Here is an 18137-nt window from a genome sequence, read left to right as displayed (position 1 = left end):
GATGATTGCAGTAGGCTCCCTATATAATTTACTTATCCACTCTCGCATTCTATCGCCTATCCCCAGCACTTTTAAGTTGTCCATCATAAAGCCCCAGTCCACTCTATCAAATGCTTTCTCTGCATCAATTGACAAGAGCACTACCGGGGCTTTCCCTTTTCTACTTTTCTGAATAAGCATGAGGGTTCTCAAGCCGTTATCTCTACCTTCTCTCCCCGGTACAAAGCCCACCTGATCTCCATGTATCCATTCAGGCATCAAGTCCCTCAACCTGTTTGCTAACACCTTTGCATACAGTTTAGTGTCAGTGTTCAATAATGAGATAGGTCTGTAGCTGGAGCACTGAGATGGATCTTTTCCCTCCTTATGAATAAGCACTACATGGGCCTGTAGGGATTCTCTCCTCACTTCCATCCCACCTCCCAGAGCATTCATATATTTCTCCAGTTTGGGTAACAGTACTTCACTAAATTTCTTATAGTACTTAACTGTATAACCATCCGGGCCTGGGCTTTTTCCCCCCCCTGTGCTTTTTAATGCTGTTTTGATTTCTTCCTGGGAAATTTCTGCGTCTAGGGAGTTCAACTGTGCTTCACTTAGTTTTGGTAATCCCGCATTTTTTAAGTATGTCATCTTTTTTTTGTTAATTACCTCTTGAGTTTGTTTTAGAGGGCCTTGGGGACTAATATTATATAACTTTTTGTAATACTCCGTAAACACTTTAATAATCTCTTTATTTGAGTGGACCAACTCCCCCTTTGAGCTTTTTATCTTTTCTATATAGTTCCTATTTTTCTTTTTATTCAAAGCTCTCATTAAATATCTTCCTGGTCTGTCTCCCCATCTATATCTCTCATTCAAAACCCTGTTGTATACTCTTCTCTTCTCCTCATCCATCAATCTCTCTAGTTCATCTTTTTTATCCAATAACTTCTGTCTCGTATCTTTTGTTATTTTCTTCTTATGTATCTGCTCTAAATCCAATATTTCTTTTAATATCCCACTGACCCTCTCTCTTCTTTCCTTTTTCTTCCTTGCTCCTGCCGCTATCAAGATTCCTCTTATGAATACCTTATGGCTTTCCCAGACTGTGGCTATCGATACTTCCTCTGATTCGTTCTCCTTAAAGTATACCTTAATCTCTTTCTCGATTTTCTGAACTACCTCCTCATCCAGAAGAAGAACCTCATTTAACCTCCACCCTAAACCTCCAGTCCACCTTCTTCCCCATTCCATTTTCATTACGACCGGAGCATGATCCGAGAACGTCCTTGTCTCTATGTCAATTTTAACCAGGTGATCTATAAGTTGATGGTCTATTAAGATGTAATCTAATCTCGAGTATATCTCATGTGCATTAGAGAAGAAGGTATAGTCTCTGTCTTTCATATGCGTTATTCTCCAGGTATCCACTAGTTGACATTCATGCATCACTTTCTTCAAGACTCTCAGAGACCTACTCCCCTCTCTCTGCACAGAAGAGGTATTATCCCTTTGTGGGTCCATACAGAAATTTAGGTCTCCAGCTACTATCAAACGCCCTTTTTTGAATTCCATTAATTTTTTCAACAGACCCTTCATATATATCTCCGGGTTTCTATTAGGGCAGTATATATTGGCTAAAGTACACTCTATCCCCTGAAGTCTACCTTTTAGGAATAAAAACCTCCCCTCCGGGTCGGTTCTTCTATCCTGCAGCTCAAATCTCATATTCTTTGCCAAACCTATTGCAACCCCTTTTGCTCTTTTTATTGGAGAATCTGCATAGTACCATATTGGGTAGTATTTGGATTTTAATTTCACGTTTGCCTCTATCTCAAAATGCGTCTCCTGTAAAAATACCACTGACGTCGCCCTATGATGTAACTCATTAAACAACCTAAATCTCTTCCCTGGACAACTCAGCCCATTCACATTATAAGTTATAAACTGTATTTCTTCCATCTTTCCCTATTAACTCCATCTCTCTTCTAGATTGCCTCTTCCTCTTTGTCCCTTCTGTCATGCAGAGTATTAACCCAATACCTCCTCCCCTCCCTCCCACCCAGCTCCCGTCCCACCCAACTCCCCTCCCCTCCCCCCTCCCACCCATTTTCCCATCCCACCCCCCTTCCTCCCCCTCCCCTCTTTTTAGGCCTGTTGATTGCCTACCAATCATTTGTGGTAATACTATCCACTTTTGATTTAATCTATAGGGGAAAAACTCCAGCCCTGGACAGCATTCCGCCCCTTCCCCCCCTCCCCCTTAACCCCTAAATCCTACCAAAATATCTCAATAACAGTGGTTTGAGGGCGGAAGGGACAAGGCGGAGAGAGAGAGAGAGAGAAAAAAAAAAAAAAAAAAAAAAAAAAACACTATCTCTCTCCCTCTCCCCCTCCCCCCCTCCGCCCCCCCCCACCAACCAGTTGCCAGTCCTCTTTTCTTTTCATTCTAATTTCCCAGTGTTCTTCTTCCCAGCCAGGAATCTCCATTCTTTGTAGATTGAGTCTGTCGCAAAAATTTTTCAAATCTTCTGGGAACCTAAGATATGCTGTATTTCCATTTCTCCATCCTATTAGGCACTCAGGGGTCCCCCATCTATATTGCACCTTTTGTTCTTTCAATCTTTCCAATAGAGGTCTAAGGGTTCTCCTTCTCCATAAAGTCTCTGGTGACAAGTCCGCATATATCTGTAAGTCCTTTCCTTCATACATAATTACTGCTTTTCCCTTTATCCTCTTCCAAATTTTATCTTTATCTAGGAATTCACAAAATTTGACAAGTATATCTCGTGGCCTATCTTTTCCCGAATTTCCTTGGATTTTTCCTTGTCTAGAGATTCCTTCTATTTTAGTTTTTTCCATATTAGTACTGTCCATTATGGAATTTAATATTTTACAGACCATCTCTTGCAAATTTTCTCCTTTAGAATTCTCTGGGACTCCACGTATCCTAATATTTCTCCTCCTATTCCTATTTTCTTGTATCTCAGCCTTATAAAACAATTTTTCTTGTGCTTTCCTCATGTTAATTATTTCTTTTTCCAATTCGGCAATAGTTTGGGACTGGTTTTTGACTTTTTCCTCCGTTTCTTCCACTCTCACCAAAAGGTGACCCAAATCATTTCGAATATTTACAATTTCTTGTTTTATTGTTTTCTCCAGATCTTTGAACATTTCTGCCATTTCTTTTTTGTTTGGTATTTGTAGCTCTGTCTCCATCTCTGTATTAGCAGATATTTGTTGGCTGCTAATGTCAAGGCCTAGTGATAGTCTAGGGCTACTTTCCAGGCTTAGATCTACTTCACCTTTTCCACTTTTGCCCTGAGTCCTTTCTGGGGTTATATTTCCCTGGGAAGTGTATTTTTTAATAGTGCCAGTCTGAGTCCCTTTTAGCCCACTTCCTTTTGTACTTTTATTTTTCATTCTTCTATTGCTCTTATTCTTCTTTATTGGCTCGGGGGTTAAGGAGAGATAGCTATTAATATATACGTCACTACTTATCCACTCATTTGATTTTCCAGCTTTTTATTCGTTTTTCCTCTTCTCCTTTTCACTACTTTATATTTCCCACTCAGGGGGCTCCCCTCTCTTCTCTCACACACTGCCTCTCCCAACAGCCCACAGGAAGCACATAATTTTGTTGAGACTCGGTCAGAGTCACTCACCCTGCTCGTGTCTCTCTTCTTCTCGGGGCCCAACCAGCATTTCTCTCTGTCCTTCAGCTGGGCAGTGTGATCATTTTAGGGGTTCCTCCAAAAAGAATCCTCCTCCTTTCTCACTCCAATCCCCCGTGTCTCTCCTCCTTCAGAAGCAGGACTCAGAGCAATGGGCCAACCAGCAGGGCCCCAAACAACGGACCGACCAGCACAGCCCCCAGCAGTCCAGCAACGGTCAAGATCCCAGCCAACAAGCCGGCAGACAGAGCTCCAGGTAGAAACCGGCTGACAGGATTCTGAGCACTGGGCTAGGATGCAGAGCTCCGAGCAGTGAGCCTATTAGCAGGGCACCAGACTATCGGCGCTATAACAGGGGACCAGGTATTGGGTCTGCAGCCGTGCACCAAGGGGTAGATCCACAAGCCGATCAGCTCCTCTCTCTCTGCACCAAACACCGGCCGGCTTCCTGGTTTCCCAGTGGTGCTTAGCGGCCGGTCACGTGTCTGCACCGCTCCACCTTGTCTCCCCGCTGCCCGACACACCTTCACCCCGAGCACCGGAGCCGGATCCCTTCTCACAACTCAGCTCTCCCGCAGGGTTCCTCCATCCATCCAAGGGGGACCACCGCACCGCAGCTCCACATCACAGGTAGGGGTTTGGGGAGGTGGGTGAAGGAGCTTGCCCGAGAGCTCCTACATCGGGCTCTCGTCAGCCGCCAGGGTTAGGCTCCACCTCTCCATGTGGACTTTATGTCACTTAATCCTTAAAAAGTATATATGTATACGGAAACAATTAAAATAATATGGATGATTTTAAGCTATGAGTTTAAATATAGCTTTAAACAAAATGTATTAGGATTGAATGCTGAGTTAATTTTTTCCTATGTACCTACTTTCTTTAATAATAATCATACCATAGGATGGATATTTAAAAATTGGGGTATTTTTGTAGAAATAACCCTTAATGAGAATCTTCAGGTTATATTGCCATCTTGTGGTATGTTATGGTAATTTATATGGGTTTTTTTTTTGATAATTAGACTCAGTGGATAGACTTGTTGATTCTCTGATTAATATCGCCATCTTCTGGTTAGAGTGTGATGGGTGCTTTAGTTGATGAATATATTTAATTTTGGTCTTTTTGATCAATATATGCACCGTCCAAATTGTTAAAGCCTCTCCCCCCTCTGTTGTCTCCAGATGTCTGTCTTTTTAATTATATTCAACAATGACCAGCAGCTGTGCTAAGTATTTAGCCCTTTCTTTCATCCATTAGGAATAACTGCAGGTTGGGTTTTTTGCATAAATGGGTGGGTCTTTACCCACTATAAATAGAAAATTGAAATGCGGTTGTTTCATTGGTCCTGACGAAGCTGAGTGAGATACGCCCATCGGCGAAACGCGTTGACGTCATACGTCAGATACGTCACTTCCGGTCATGCGCACTAGGTGGAACGCACGCTGACCCATAAGGAGGAAGCCATCTTCACATGCCATGAGGCAAGCTTAAGCAGCACAAGCGCCAAGAAGGGGCTGGAACCCGCGGTATATCGGCGGATGTCAGCGGTGGTTCCTTGGCCGCCTTGGCCCTGTATGGCAGTACCTATGAAGGACTTCTCTTTCATCCCTGTTATCCATAGCACAGGTGGTGAGTGGATTGTTACAGGACATTAGATATATGGTCCTCTGTGATCTATATGACCTATACATCTTCTATAGAGTGTTAGCTCTGTCAGTGACTTCCCACACATTGTTTGTTTCACTACAGGATGGGGACATCATGGTGCGTTGTATAGGATACAAGATATACCACCATATATATTTCAACAGGCAGAAGAGTCTTTGGGATGTGTCTTGTTTTTTCCTACAAAAGTGGTGTATAGTCCACACACAGTGGTGAAGAAACCACTTCAAGCAGAGCGCTGCTTTGTGCATCTTTTCCTCCATCCTGGAAATAAATGGGGCATATTCCCATCCAAGAGCTCTAGGATACAGCTATCTATATTACAGATGAATGGGCCCCAACCACTTGTGCCGGCACAGGAATGTATTGTATAATATATTTGACATTTATGTCTTTCTTCATACAGGCCTGAGGCCTGCTATTCTCCTTTTTGACGCATATTGTGCTTGCTTTATTGTATACATGTGACATACATATCTATAGTATAATTTTTGGATTCCTGTATTGGGATTTGCCTACATGGTTACTGCCTTATCCCTTTATCCTCTATTATGGTATGCCTATGGCATAATTTTTGGATACACCTCCCCAGGGAAGTGTTCACTTGTGTGTTTGTGCTACAGGGACACTAGACTCTTGTAGCCATTTTCCCTGCTGCACATACATTTAGACCGGTTCTGGTGTCATTTTAAATGGTTTTAGGTCTGTGTGTATTGTCTCTACTGAGGTGATGGTAAACCAGGGCGAAAGCCCATATGTCATATTTTTATATGTGTAATAAAGCATAATTTTTGGAAAATTTTTTCCTGTGTGTCACGTTCTGTTCACTATGTAGCCGCTTTTTTGTGAATCTCTTTTTCACAAACCCCCCCTTTTTTTGTATGCCTCTTTTGGCTACTGAATGGAGACCATATATTGGGTGACACGCTAATTTATTCAATAACCTCTTAAATAACTATCTTAATATACTATCCAATTTAGTGCCTGAATCATCAATTCCAGCGGTCCAGGACACTTTTAAATTCCTTTAGCAAAACAAAAAGGTGCTACAGGAGACAATCACAAAGGCTCAACTAGAGAACAAAAAATTCTTTGACAGGAAAAGGAAGGGGGACCTGGTCCTGGAACCTGGTGAGGAAGTATGGTTGTCAACAGCCAATTTAAGATTGACTTGTCCCTCAAAGAAGCTAGGCCCCAAGTTCGTGGGACCTTTCCCAGTAAAGAGGAGGATTAATGACGTAGCATACGAGCTTACATTACCGGAATCACTAAGGATTCACCCCGTATTTTATGTATCATTGCTCAAAACGTCAGTCTCGAACCCCTTTCCGGGTCGGGAATTGGGGCCACCTGAGCCAGTGATCATAAATGGCGAAGAGGAATATGAGGTTGAGACAATTATTGACTATAGGAAAAGGAGGAACCTGCTCCAATATTTAATCAAATGGAAAGGATATGGACCTGAAGACAATTCATGGGAACCGGAATCCAACATCCACGCTAAAGACTTAATCTTGGCATTCAGACGCAGTCATCTGGAGAAGATGGCCTTAGAGAGGGGGCACTGTCAGGGATCGCTCCCTCGCCGATGCTCATCTATGCGCCGGATCCCTTTCAGCCGCAGTGATGCGTGTGCGTGAGAGCGTGCGGTTACACGCATGTGCACTAGCGTACACTTCACCGCAAGGCGGGCTATTTAAATCTCCAACACAGTTTAGCTCATGCCTTCTGGTCTATAATGTCCTGTACTTGATAACCTGATTCTGTTGCCTGTATCTGATCTGACCCTAAGAAAGAACTCTGGCTGCACTGACCCGGCTTTTCCCTGACTATCCACTTGCCTGCTCCCTTGTACCTGATCTGCCCAATTGATCCTGACCTGGCTTGTCTGACACTGCTGCACGTACGTTCCTGCACCCGCACCTGGCCTGCACCCTGGTTACCGCCATACCTACCTGCTGCTGCACCCACGTTCCTGCATGACACTGCTGCACGTACGTTCCTGCACCCGCACCTGGCCTGCACCCTGGTTACCGCCATACCTACCTGCTGCTGCACCCACGTTCCTGCATCCGCATCTGGCCTGTATCCTGGTTGCCGCCATACCTACCTGCTGCTGCACCCACGTTCCTGCATCCGCACCTGGCCTGCATCCGGATCTTCTGGGTCATCACCTGCCTACTGTCATCTCAAGACCCACCCGGCACTCGTGCCACTCCTGGCTCGGCGCCCTCTGTCCCCACTATCAGGGGCTCTGAGCGGGAGTAGTAAGAGGACGCCTCCTCTCCACATCATGCTCCCCAACCAGGTGCGTGACACCCTGTGGGCTGAGCTGCAATGATGCTGCACAGGGTGGCAACCGCCCCTAAGCACCAGTCGGGTCGGACGTTTGTAGCCACATATGACCTGAGTTTATGGCATTTGCCATATACTATCTGGCTGTTTAATGGGCTCCTGCAACAGAGGAGCAGCCTTGAAACATTTCATGTGCATCAGGTCTAAATTGGCAGACATATGTCTTGTGTATTGACGTATCTTTCCTGGCTGTTGTACTGGGGGAAGCAGCCTACCTTGAGGGGCCTCAAACAGTGGCCTCCCTTACGGGGACCTCAGTCGGTTGCCTCCTTTGCGGGGCCTTAGACAGCAGCTTCCCTTGCAGAGCCTTGGTCAGCAACCTCCTTTGTGAGGCTTCAGCTGACAGCCTCCTTAGCAGGGCTTCAGACACATGACTGTTTCCTTTGAGGGGCTTCAGTTGATGGTTCCCTTTGCGGGACCTTTAGCCGACGGCCTCCCTGGATGGGCCTCAGTGGGTGGCCTCCCTTGAGGGGTGTCAGCCAGTGGCCTCCTTTGTGGGGCCTCAAACGTCAGCCTCCTTTGCACAGTGGCTTCATTCGGCGGCCTTCTTTGGCAGGTTTCCTTCTGAGCCTGCAGAGAGGCCCTTCACAGCATACACGCTTGTCCCCCCTTGTTTACCAGGTGGGATGTAGTCTTTATGGGTTCAAGGATCATCGGACTTCACTGCTTTCCAAAGTACTGTGTTGTCAAGCCGATTACATTTTTTTTTTCCTTTTCATCAAACTAGTTCCAGTCTTTTGAGGCCCCCGCAGGTAGGGGCCAGGCACCCCTGGATCCACAGACTCAGCCTGTAGATGAGTCCTCCTAAGCATGAGGGTTTGCCCCACCTGTTTCATGGGTAAGCAGTCGTCTTTGCCAGTTCTCAGGCATGGACCTCCCTCCCTTTTTCTCTTGAGTAGGTCTGCGAATTGCCGGATTGCCAGGGAATGTTTGTCCTTGTACCTGAGTCGGAATGGTTCAAAGGGTTTTACTCCAATCTTTTCATAGTCCAAAAAATGGATAGGGTTTGTCTGATCCTGGATCTGAAGGCCCAGAAATGCTTGTGTTGGTTCAAAGGTTTGAATCCATCTGTTCGGTGGTGACTTTATCAGGGGTAGTTTCTGGCATCCATAGATGTCTTGGATACATACCGCCTTATTTCCATGTGCAAGGGACATCGTCTGTTCCCTCTGGGCTGGCATCAACTCCCCGGGGGCTGGTTTCAGTCCTAGTGTTGTTGAAACCATTGGAGTTGCCATGACTGGTTAATGGGCGACCGGGTCCTGTGGGCGGCATCCCAGGTCTCATTGATTGACAACATGGAGGTTCTGAGGCATTCTTTGGAAGACTTCCAATGGGTCCTGAACTTTATGAGGTCTGGAGTAGCTGGGCCTGTGTTCAGGACAAAGTGTTCTCCTGGTGGACTAACTCCAGAAGTTGCAAGCAGGCTCTGGGTCTTATAAGGTCTTCCTGTGAGGTGGTCTTTTATGCTCAGCTCAATACAAGACTTCTACATAGGGAAATCCTGTCCAGCTGGGACGAATCTACAGGCTCCCTTGTCAACCAGATTCAATTGGAACGGTTGACAAGGCCCTTTTTCCTCTGATGGTCCCAGACCCCTGCAGGCCGAGTAGTAGGCAAATTACTTCAGCCTCAGACGCTGGATCAGAGGGAGTGGTCCATGCATGAGGACACGTTTTATCGCCTCTGCCTGCATTGGGGACTTTGGACTTGGCTCTTTTGGCATTCTGCATTAACAGGGAGTGCCACAGTTCGTGGCAAACGTGCAGAACCCACTGTCAGATGCAATTGTTGCGTTGGTGCCATTGTGGGACCAGTGTCTTCTCCTTTACACCTGTTTTCCCCTCAGGCTGCTCCCTCGCCTGCTACATGGGATTCTGGTCTTTCTGGTAGTCCAGGCTGGTTTGTCGTTCACCCACGTTACAGCTGGTTATGAACGCACCCAGGCGGTTGTCTCTTCAGAGGGCTGCCTGTCCCAGGGTCTGATGTACCACCCAGCATTACTGTCACTGACTTTATGGCACAGCTATGGACTGCTGGATTTTGGGGGACAGGGGCTGTTGGGGCTTATATAGGCCAAGTGCAAGGCTCTGGGTGTCCATCCATGTCCCTTCACGGTGGCTCAGGTGTTGACCCTGTTCTACAGGGCATGGAACAAATCTAGCTTTGAGTAACATTCACGGTCAAGCTTCTGCCTCGCTGTCCATTTTCACCATTCCTTATTCGCTCTCTTCCTGCTTTGCACCTTTCTTCTAGGGATTCATCATCTGGCATGCCCAGTGCACTCCCCATTACCACTATGATACTTGTATTTGGTTCTTTTGGTTCTCTGGTAGCCTTTCTTTGAAGAGTATTCAGGATATTCCCCTGCTTACTCGTGTTCAAAAAGTTGCCTTGTTGGTAGCCATTGCTTCTGTGAGGCGAGTGTCTGCAACCTTATCTTGTCAGTCTCCCTCTTTAGTCTACACACAGATGGGTGTTTTTGGTCTGTGCCCTCCTTTCTGCCATGAGTGGTGTCAGATTTTCACCTGAGGACATTATTATTATACAGTATTTATAAAGCACCAATAGTTCGCTCAGCGCTGTACATTACAAAGGGTGACAGAACACGTGACAGAACAATACCAATACAATGCAAAACATGAGGGGATCGAGGGCCCTGCTCTTTCGAGCTTACAATCTAGGAGGACATTGATCTAGCTTCTTTGTGTCCACAGCCACCGCATCCTAAGGAGATTGCGTGGCATTCCTTGGATATGGTCCAGCTGGTTCGTGAGTACCTTTCCATTACGGTCTTCTAACGTTGAGGTTAGATTCTCTTTTATGCTCACAGACTGTCCAAAAAAGATCTGGCAGCCTCCTCTGCCATGCTTCCCATTTGGATCTGACAGACGCTTGTTCAGGCACATGCTATTACGGGGCAGGCTTCTTTCTTCCCCGTTATGGCACACTCCACTAGGGCGATTAGTGTTTCCTGTGCCCTTTGGCATTTTTCATCTGTGTCTCATCTTGCGAGTCAGCTACTTGGTCATCTGTGCACACTTTTAATACACTTTGACTACATTAATGCATCTTTGGATGCTTGTTTTGGCCACAAGCTTTGCAGGCTACTGTTTCAGGTTTCTTGTGTGCCCCTTTAGGGGTTGTTTGGGTGGTTAACATGTGTACCGGGTTGCTTTGGTTGTTTTTTTCGGTTTGCCCACCCCTCACTGAGTTACTGCTTTGGGGCATTCCTATGGTCAATATTCAGAAGACCTGTGTTTGTTAGTGAACATAAGAGAAAATGGGATTTTCTGTTACCATAAAATCCATTGACAAACACAGCACCGACCCCTCTATTGGAGTTTATACTTCTGACACTGCCTTATTACTAACTGAATTGCCTATAGCAAAAAAACGGTTATATACCAGCTAGGACTAACCATAGGCCGTGCTCTGTTCTTTGCTGCCTAGTGCCCTACTCCTGTAGGGGGCTCTATAAACCCTATGGTGAAGATTCAGAAGAGTTGTGTACGTCAATGAACTCAAGGGGTTTTTGCGATGAGTAACAAAAATCTTGTTTTAACGTGTGTGTCACCTTGTGTGTCTGTACCAAGGCCAAATATTCCAGGGTATGTAAACTTTTGATCGGGGCCATTTGGATGATTTTGGGTATCATTATGATTTATAAAGGAGCCAAACAACTATGTGATAATAAATGGCTTAATATGATCACTATCCTTAAATAAAATACAGTTTTTGGCATGATTAGTCATATTTTCAATATCAATGCCAAAATTTCACTATTTCTGCCAGAGTATGCAAACTTTTGAGCACAACTGTATATAGGTGAGTTCTGACCTCACTGGATACATGCTTCATCCGAGACTAAGGTCTCTTTCATACGAACCATGTCTGGTCTTTTTAGCAGGGGATTCATGAATAGATCCCCTGCTGATTTAGGCTGCTTTAACACTGAAATGTGTGACCATGTATTCCAATGGAACTCTTCACACTGATCACTTGCAGGTCTGATGCATTTTTCAAATATTTTGGGCAGTAAAAAAAAACGCACCAAAAACACACTTTTCCATTGAAATCAATGGAAAACATGACAGAAGTGCACTTGCGTTGCCTTTTTGGTACTCTTTTTTTTTTTTGTCACGTGTCCTTTAAAAAAAACTTATTGCAAACGCATCAAAAATGCATAAACAGAAATTAGTGTGACAGTAGCCTTAGAGCAAAATTGAATGAATGTCATACTGACATTGTGTTATTTTAGTTTTTTGCTACAGGAGCTTTCCAGGCCCGTATTGGACCAGATGTAAATGGATTTGCATCGGTCTTCATGAGACTATCTCCTTCCCATCATATTGTCCAAAAAAAAAAAACCAGCACCTGAAATTTTATGTTTCAGGCTTGAATATACTCAGGGAGGGGGGGTGGTAATAGGATGTCAACGGACACATATTTGTTTACACCCACCCACCTATAGACTTAAATTGAGCTTCCAAACTGAGAGGCAGGCCTGAGCATCCTGCCTCTGTTAAAAGGCCCTAAGATTTCGAAATTAGGGATGCGCCGATACCAAGTATTTTCAGGAGTACTCATACTCATGAAAATGCTCCCAATACCGGAAACGGATACTTTGCGTTGCGATTTGTGTCAATACATAATCCAAATTGCACCACAAAGAATAGCATGCAATTTGAACAGGAATGCTGTTCCTGTCCAAATCGCATGTGGTCTCCCCACCACTCCTATGTGAACCCAGGCATCTCATAGAGTTCACACAAGAGCGGTATGGGAAACCTCCCTGCACCGATCCCATGCTGAGCAGAGAGAAAACTGCTTCACGGGTCCGGGGATTTGAAATCCCTGTGGCTTTCTCTCCTCTCCTTGCAGGGATGACAGTTCGGGCTGGAGGGCTTTGATTGGTCAGCACTGTCACATGGACGATGCTGACCAACCAAAAGCCCTCACATGGACGATGCTGACCAACCAAAAGCCCTTTAGCCTGAACTGTCATCACTTCAAGGAGAGGAGAGAAAGCCGCAGGGATTTCAAATCCCTGCAGCTTTCTCTCCTCTCCTACAGCTGAGAATCCGGACCATCTGCCACCAAAGTATACATTCCCACACGCTCTTCTCTTCCACAATCCACTCAGCATGGGATCGGTGCAGAGAGGTTTCCCACACCGCTCCTGTGTGAACTCAGGCTATGGCAAACCTGGGTTCACACAGAAGCAGTGGGGAATCTACATGCAATTTGGACAGGAATCTCATTCCTGATCAAATTGCATGCTATTTTTTGTGGTGCAAATTGCATTCATACATTTTGTATTGACGCAAATCACACTGCAAAGTACCAATACTCGGTATCGGCAAGTACTTGACCTGAAAGTATTGATACCCGTACTCGCTGATTGTGCCCAAAAAAAAGGGAATCAGTGCATCCCTAGAAATGATTAAGGCCAGAGTCTACCAACTAGCATTCACAGAGGAAGGTCAGCTAGAAATGCCCATATAATTATTTTGTAACAAGTGTTCTTTATGCTCTTCTTTAAGCTATACATAAAAGCCAGGAATTTCATGAAGCCCAGATACGCAGTTATGAAAGTTATTCTTCCCCGCAGTCATTACTGACTTTCTTCTTCAGCATTGCAGCCTTTAATTTGACTTGCCTTTTGTCCAGTCTCTGCTATTTCAGTACAGATGAGCAAAGAATTCAGCAAACTTCAGTTGAATTTCTATTAATGTCAGTGCCAATTCCTTGAGATCCTATAAAAAACTTTGGACCCCATACTTAATGAGACTGTCACACCATTATTTTAAAATAATATCAAGCAACAAGCCTGTCCGAGATAACATGTAAAGCTTCTCGTTTTTCAGTGCCCCTTCTCGAAGGTGAACCATCAATTCACATAACAAAAAAGTAGAGAGGGTGAGAAATTTGAAGTAAAGAGAAATGTTGCTTTATTTTGTGACTTAATGCATAACGCAGCACTTCACCCAGAAAACTGTTGCAGTTACAAATGTTTAGGCATTCTCATGTTTATTTCTTTTGTTAACAAAAAAAGTGGAGAAACAAAAAGCTAAATCTGGCACATTCTATGCAAACCCCCCAAAAATGGACTGGACAAAATTATTGGAACCTTTTCAAAATTGTAAGAATTAATTGCATTCCAAGTTTGTGATGCTCCTGTAATTTGTCATTAAACTCACCTGTATCAATTTACAGATCTTAATGTTCCTGTGTCCACTGTGGGCAACATTGTCAAGAAGTTTACAGCCCATGGCACTGTAGCTAATCTCCCTGAACGTGGACGAAAGAAAAACACTTGATAAAAGATTGCAACAAAGGATTGTTCGAATGGTGGATAAAGAACCTTGATCAACTTCCAGAATCCAAATTCAAGCTGACTTTCAGGCAGAGGGTACAACTGTGTCAGCTCGCATCATACGTCGTCATCTGAATGAAAAGTGACACTATGGTAGGAGACCCAGGAGGACCCCACTTCTGACACAGAAACATAAAAAAGCCAGATTGGAGTTTGCCAAAACTTACCTGAGGAAGCCAAAATCCTTTGGGGAGAATGTGCTGTGTTCAGACAGAACTAAATTACAGCTTTTTGGTAAAGCCCATCATTGTACTGTTTTCAGAAAAAGAAATTAGGACTTTAAAGGAAATTATACAGTCCCTACAGTCAAACATGGTGGGGGTTAACTGATGTTTTGGGGTTGCTTGGCTGCTTCAGGCACTGGATGTCTTCACCGTGTGCATAGTATTATGAAATCTGAAGACTACCAAAGAATTGTGGGGTGCAATTTAGGGCACAGTGTCAGAAAGTTGGGTCTCCGTCAAAGGTCTTAGGTCTTTCAGCAGGACAAGCACACGTCAAAAAACACCCAGAAATGGTTTAAGACAAAAGTGCTGGAGAGTACTGAACTGTCCAGCAATGAGCCCAGATCTCAATCCCATAGATCACCCGTGGAGAGATCTCAAAACAGCAGTTGGGAAAAGGAACTCTTCCAATCTGAGAGACCTGGAGCAGTTGAAAAAAGAAGAGTGGTCCAGAATTCCAATAGAGAGGTGTAAGAAACTCATTGATGGTTACAGGAAGTGATTGATTTCAGTTATTTTTTTCCAAGGGGTGTGCTTCCAAATATTAAATTGAGGGTGCCAATAATTTTGTCCAGTCCATTTTTGGGGTTTTGTGCGAATTGTGTCAAATTTGTTTTTTGTTTCTCCACTTTTTTGTGTCATACCAATACAAACAAAAGAAATAAACATCAGAATGCCTAAACATTTGTAACTGCAACAATTTTGGCATGGGATGTGGTTGAATTCTGCAGTGTCACATTGTCTTATTGTGGTGGTGGTGGTGTATTGTAGGGAAAGGGCTAAAACAGCTCTTGATCTCTGTGTTTCGGCAGAAGATCCTCTACTCATTACTTCATTCTTATGTGTTCTTCATTTTACCACATTACTGGCTACAGCGGTAAACATTTAAATGTCTGGTTAATAAACATTTTAACAATTCAAATATCCTGAACTGCATGGTCTGCTAGTGAATTGTTGCTAGTGGTCATGTTCCAGTAGTTTTATGTAAATCACTGTTGGCACATCATCAATAGTCTAGTTTAACTAGGCCTGCTGCTAATTCTAGCAAGCAGCACTTTTCTAGTATACAGTATCTCACAGAAGTGAGTACACCCCTCACATTTTTGTAAATATTTTATTATATCTTTTCATGTGACAACACAGAAGAAATGACATTTTGCTACAATGTAAAGTAGTGCGTGTACAGCTTGTATAACATTGTTAATTTGCTGTCCCCTCAAAATAACTCAACACACAGCCATTAATGTCTAAACCGCTGGCAACAAAAGTGAGTACACCCCTAAGTGAAAATGTCCAAATTGATCCCAATTAGCCATTTTCCCTCCCCGGTCTCATGTGACTCGTTAGTGTTACAAGGTCTCAGGTGTGAATGGGGAGCAGGTGTGTTAAATTTGGTGTTATCGCTCTCACTCTCTCATACTGGTCACTTGAAGTTCAACATGGCACCTCATGGCAAAGAACTCTCTGAGGACCTGAAAAAAAGAATTGTTGCTCTACATAAAGATGGCCTAGGCTATAAGAAGATTGCCAAGCCCATGAAACTGAGCTGCAGCACGGTGGCCAAGACCATACAGTGGTTTAACAGGACAAGTTCCACTCAGAACAGGCTTTGCCATGGTCAACCAAAAAAGTTCAGTGCACATGCTCAGTCATATCCAAAGATTGTCTTTGGGAAATAGACGTATGAGTGCTACCAGTATTGCTGCAGAGGTTGAAGGGGTGGGGGGGTCAGCCTGTGAGTGCTCAAACCTATACGCCGCACACTGCATCAAATTGGTCTGCATGGCTGTCATCCCAGAATGAAGCCTCTTCTAAAGATGATGCACAAGTAAGCCCACAAACAGTTTGCTGAAGACAAGCAGACAAAGGACATGTATTACTGGAACCATGTCCTGTGGTCTGATGAGACCAAGATAAACGTATTTGGTTCAGATGGTGTCAAGCGTGTGTGGTGGCAACCAGGTGAGGAGTACAAAGACAAATGTGTCATGCCTACAGTCAAGCATGGTGGTGGGAGTGTCATGGTCTGGGGCTGCATGAGTTCTGCAGGCACTGGGGAGCTACAGTTCATTGAGGGAACCATGAATGCCAACATGTACTATGGTATACTGAAGCAGAGCATGATCCCTTGCCTTCAGAGACTGAGCTGCAGGGCAGTATTCCAACATGATGACCCCAAACACACCTCCAAGATGACCACTGCCTTGCTAAAGAAGCTGAGGGTAAAGGTGATGGACTAGCCAAGCATGTCTCCAGACCTAAACCCTATTGAGCATCCGTGGGGCATCCTCAAACAGAAGGTGGAGGAGCGCAAGGTCTCTAATATCCACCAGCTCCGTGATGTCGTCATGGAGGAGTGGAAGAGGACTCCAATGGCAACCTGTGAAGCTCTGGTGAACTCCATGCCCAAGAGGGTTAAGGCAGTGCTGGAAAATAATGGTGGCCACACAAAATATTGACACTTTGGTCCCAATTTGGACATTTTCACTTAGGAGTGTACTCACTTTTGTTGCCAGCGGTTTAGACATTAATGGCTGTGTGTTGAGTTATTTTGAGGGGGCAGCAAATTTACAATGTTATACAAGCTGTACACTCTATACTTTACATTGTACCAAAGTGTAATTTCTTCAGTGTTGTCACATGAAAAGATATAATAAAATATTTAAAAATGTGAGGGGTGTACTCCTGGGAGATACTGTAAGTGTTTTTAGGATATGCAGAGTGTTATCTGCATTAAGAAAAAAAAGAAAATGGTTTCACTGTAAATAGTATACATTTTACTCTATAATTAGTCCTATAAAATGACACGGAACAAAACATGGCAAAGTTATTTGCAAAAAGGCATCTTCAATTGGAAAAAAACTTGAAATAGAAAAAATCAGAAAAGTACTTCAGTGGTTATTAACCACTTGCCATCCTGAGGATTTACCCCCCTTAATGACCAGGCCTTTTTTTGCTATTCGGCAGCCCACTATTTCAACTGATAATTGGGCGATCATGCAATGCTGTACCTAAACTAATTTTACGTCCTTTTTTTTTTACACAAATATAGCTTTCTTTCGGTTTTATTTTCATCACTGTGTGCTTTTTATTTTTCACACTATAAACAAAAAAAGACCTAAAATTTTGAAAAAAAACAATATTTTTTACTTTCAGCTATAAAAAATATATAGTAAACTCAAAGTTAGTCATAAATTTAGGTCAAAATGTATTCTGCTACATTTTGGTAAAAAAAAAAAATCCCAATAAGTGTATATTCCCTCCTAGATTGTAAGCTCCAAGGAGCAGGGCCCTCCTTTCCCTCTTGTATTGAACTGTATTGTTGCTGTATTGTCTCCCGTTATATTGTTAAGCGCTGAGCAAACTGTTGGCGCTATATAAATCCTGTATAATAATAATAATATTGATTGTATGAAAGTTATAGCGTCTACAATCTATGGTATAGATACTGCAATTTGCGCCATTTTGTGCTATACAGCGCTGCACTAGTTTAACTAACAATTGCGCAGTCATGCAATATGGTATGAAATTTACATCTTTTTTTCACACAGAGCTTTCTTTTGGTGGTATTTGATCACCTGTGCACTTTTTATTTTTGGCACTATAAACCAAACGTTTTGGAGAAAAAAACAATTTAAAAAAAACAGTATTTTCTCATTTCTGTCATAAAATTATCCAAAAAACTCAAATTTCATCATAAATTTAGGCCAAAATTTATTCTGCTAAATGTTTTTGGTTAAAAAAAATCCCACTAAGTGTATATTGATTGCTTTGTGTGAAAGTTATAATATCTAAAAACTATGGTATAGATAATGGAATTTACACAGCTTTTACTTTCTGACTGCCCATCGCATTTCT

At 43.6% G+C, this 18137-nt stretch overlaps 1 protein-coding gene across 7 annotated transcripts in view; it reads left to right on the top strand.

The window, feature by feature from the left end:
* SCAF8 (SR-related CTD associated factor 8) overlaps positions 1-18137 on the top strand; it is a 331677-nt gene that overhangs the window by 174872 nt on the left and 138668 nt on the right. Inside the window, exon 21 of one of the 7 annotated variants that reach the window (XM_089669768.1) lies at positions 13896-15002. The exons of the other annotated variants lie outside the window; for them this stretch is intronic. The gene's annotated coding sequence lies outside the window, so the exon portion shown is untranslated. Of the gene's footprint in view, positions 1-13895; positions 15003-18137 lie in introns of those variants that run through there. 7 annotated transcript variants of the gene reach the window in all.

Source organism: Staurois parvus, unplaced genomic scaffold (genome assembly GCF_062004578.1).
Source record: "Staurois parvus isolate SC_StPar_1 unplaced genomic scaffold, SC_StPar_1.0 ptg000081l, whole genome shotgun sequence".
Lineage (NCBI taxonomy): Eukaryota > Metazoa > Chordata > Amphibia > Anura > Ranidae > Staurois > Staurois parvus.
The sequence above is the reverse complement of the archived record's forward strand: the minus strand, read 5'-3'. Positions and strand labels throughout refer to the sequence as shown.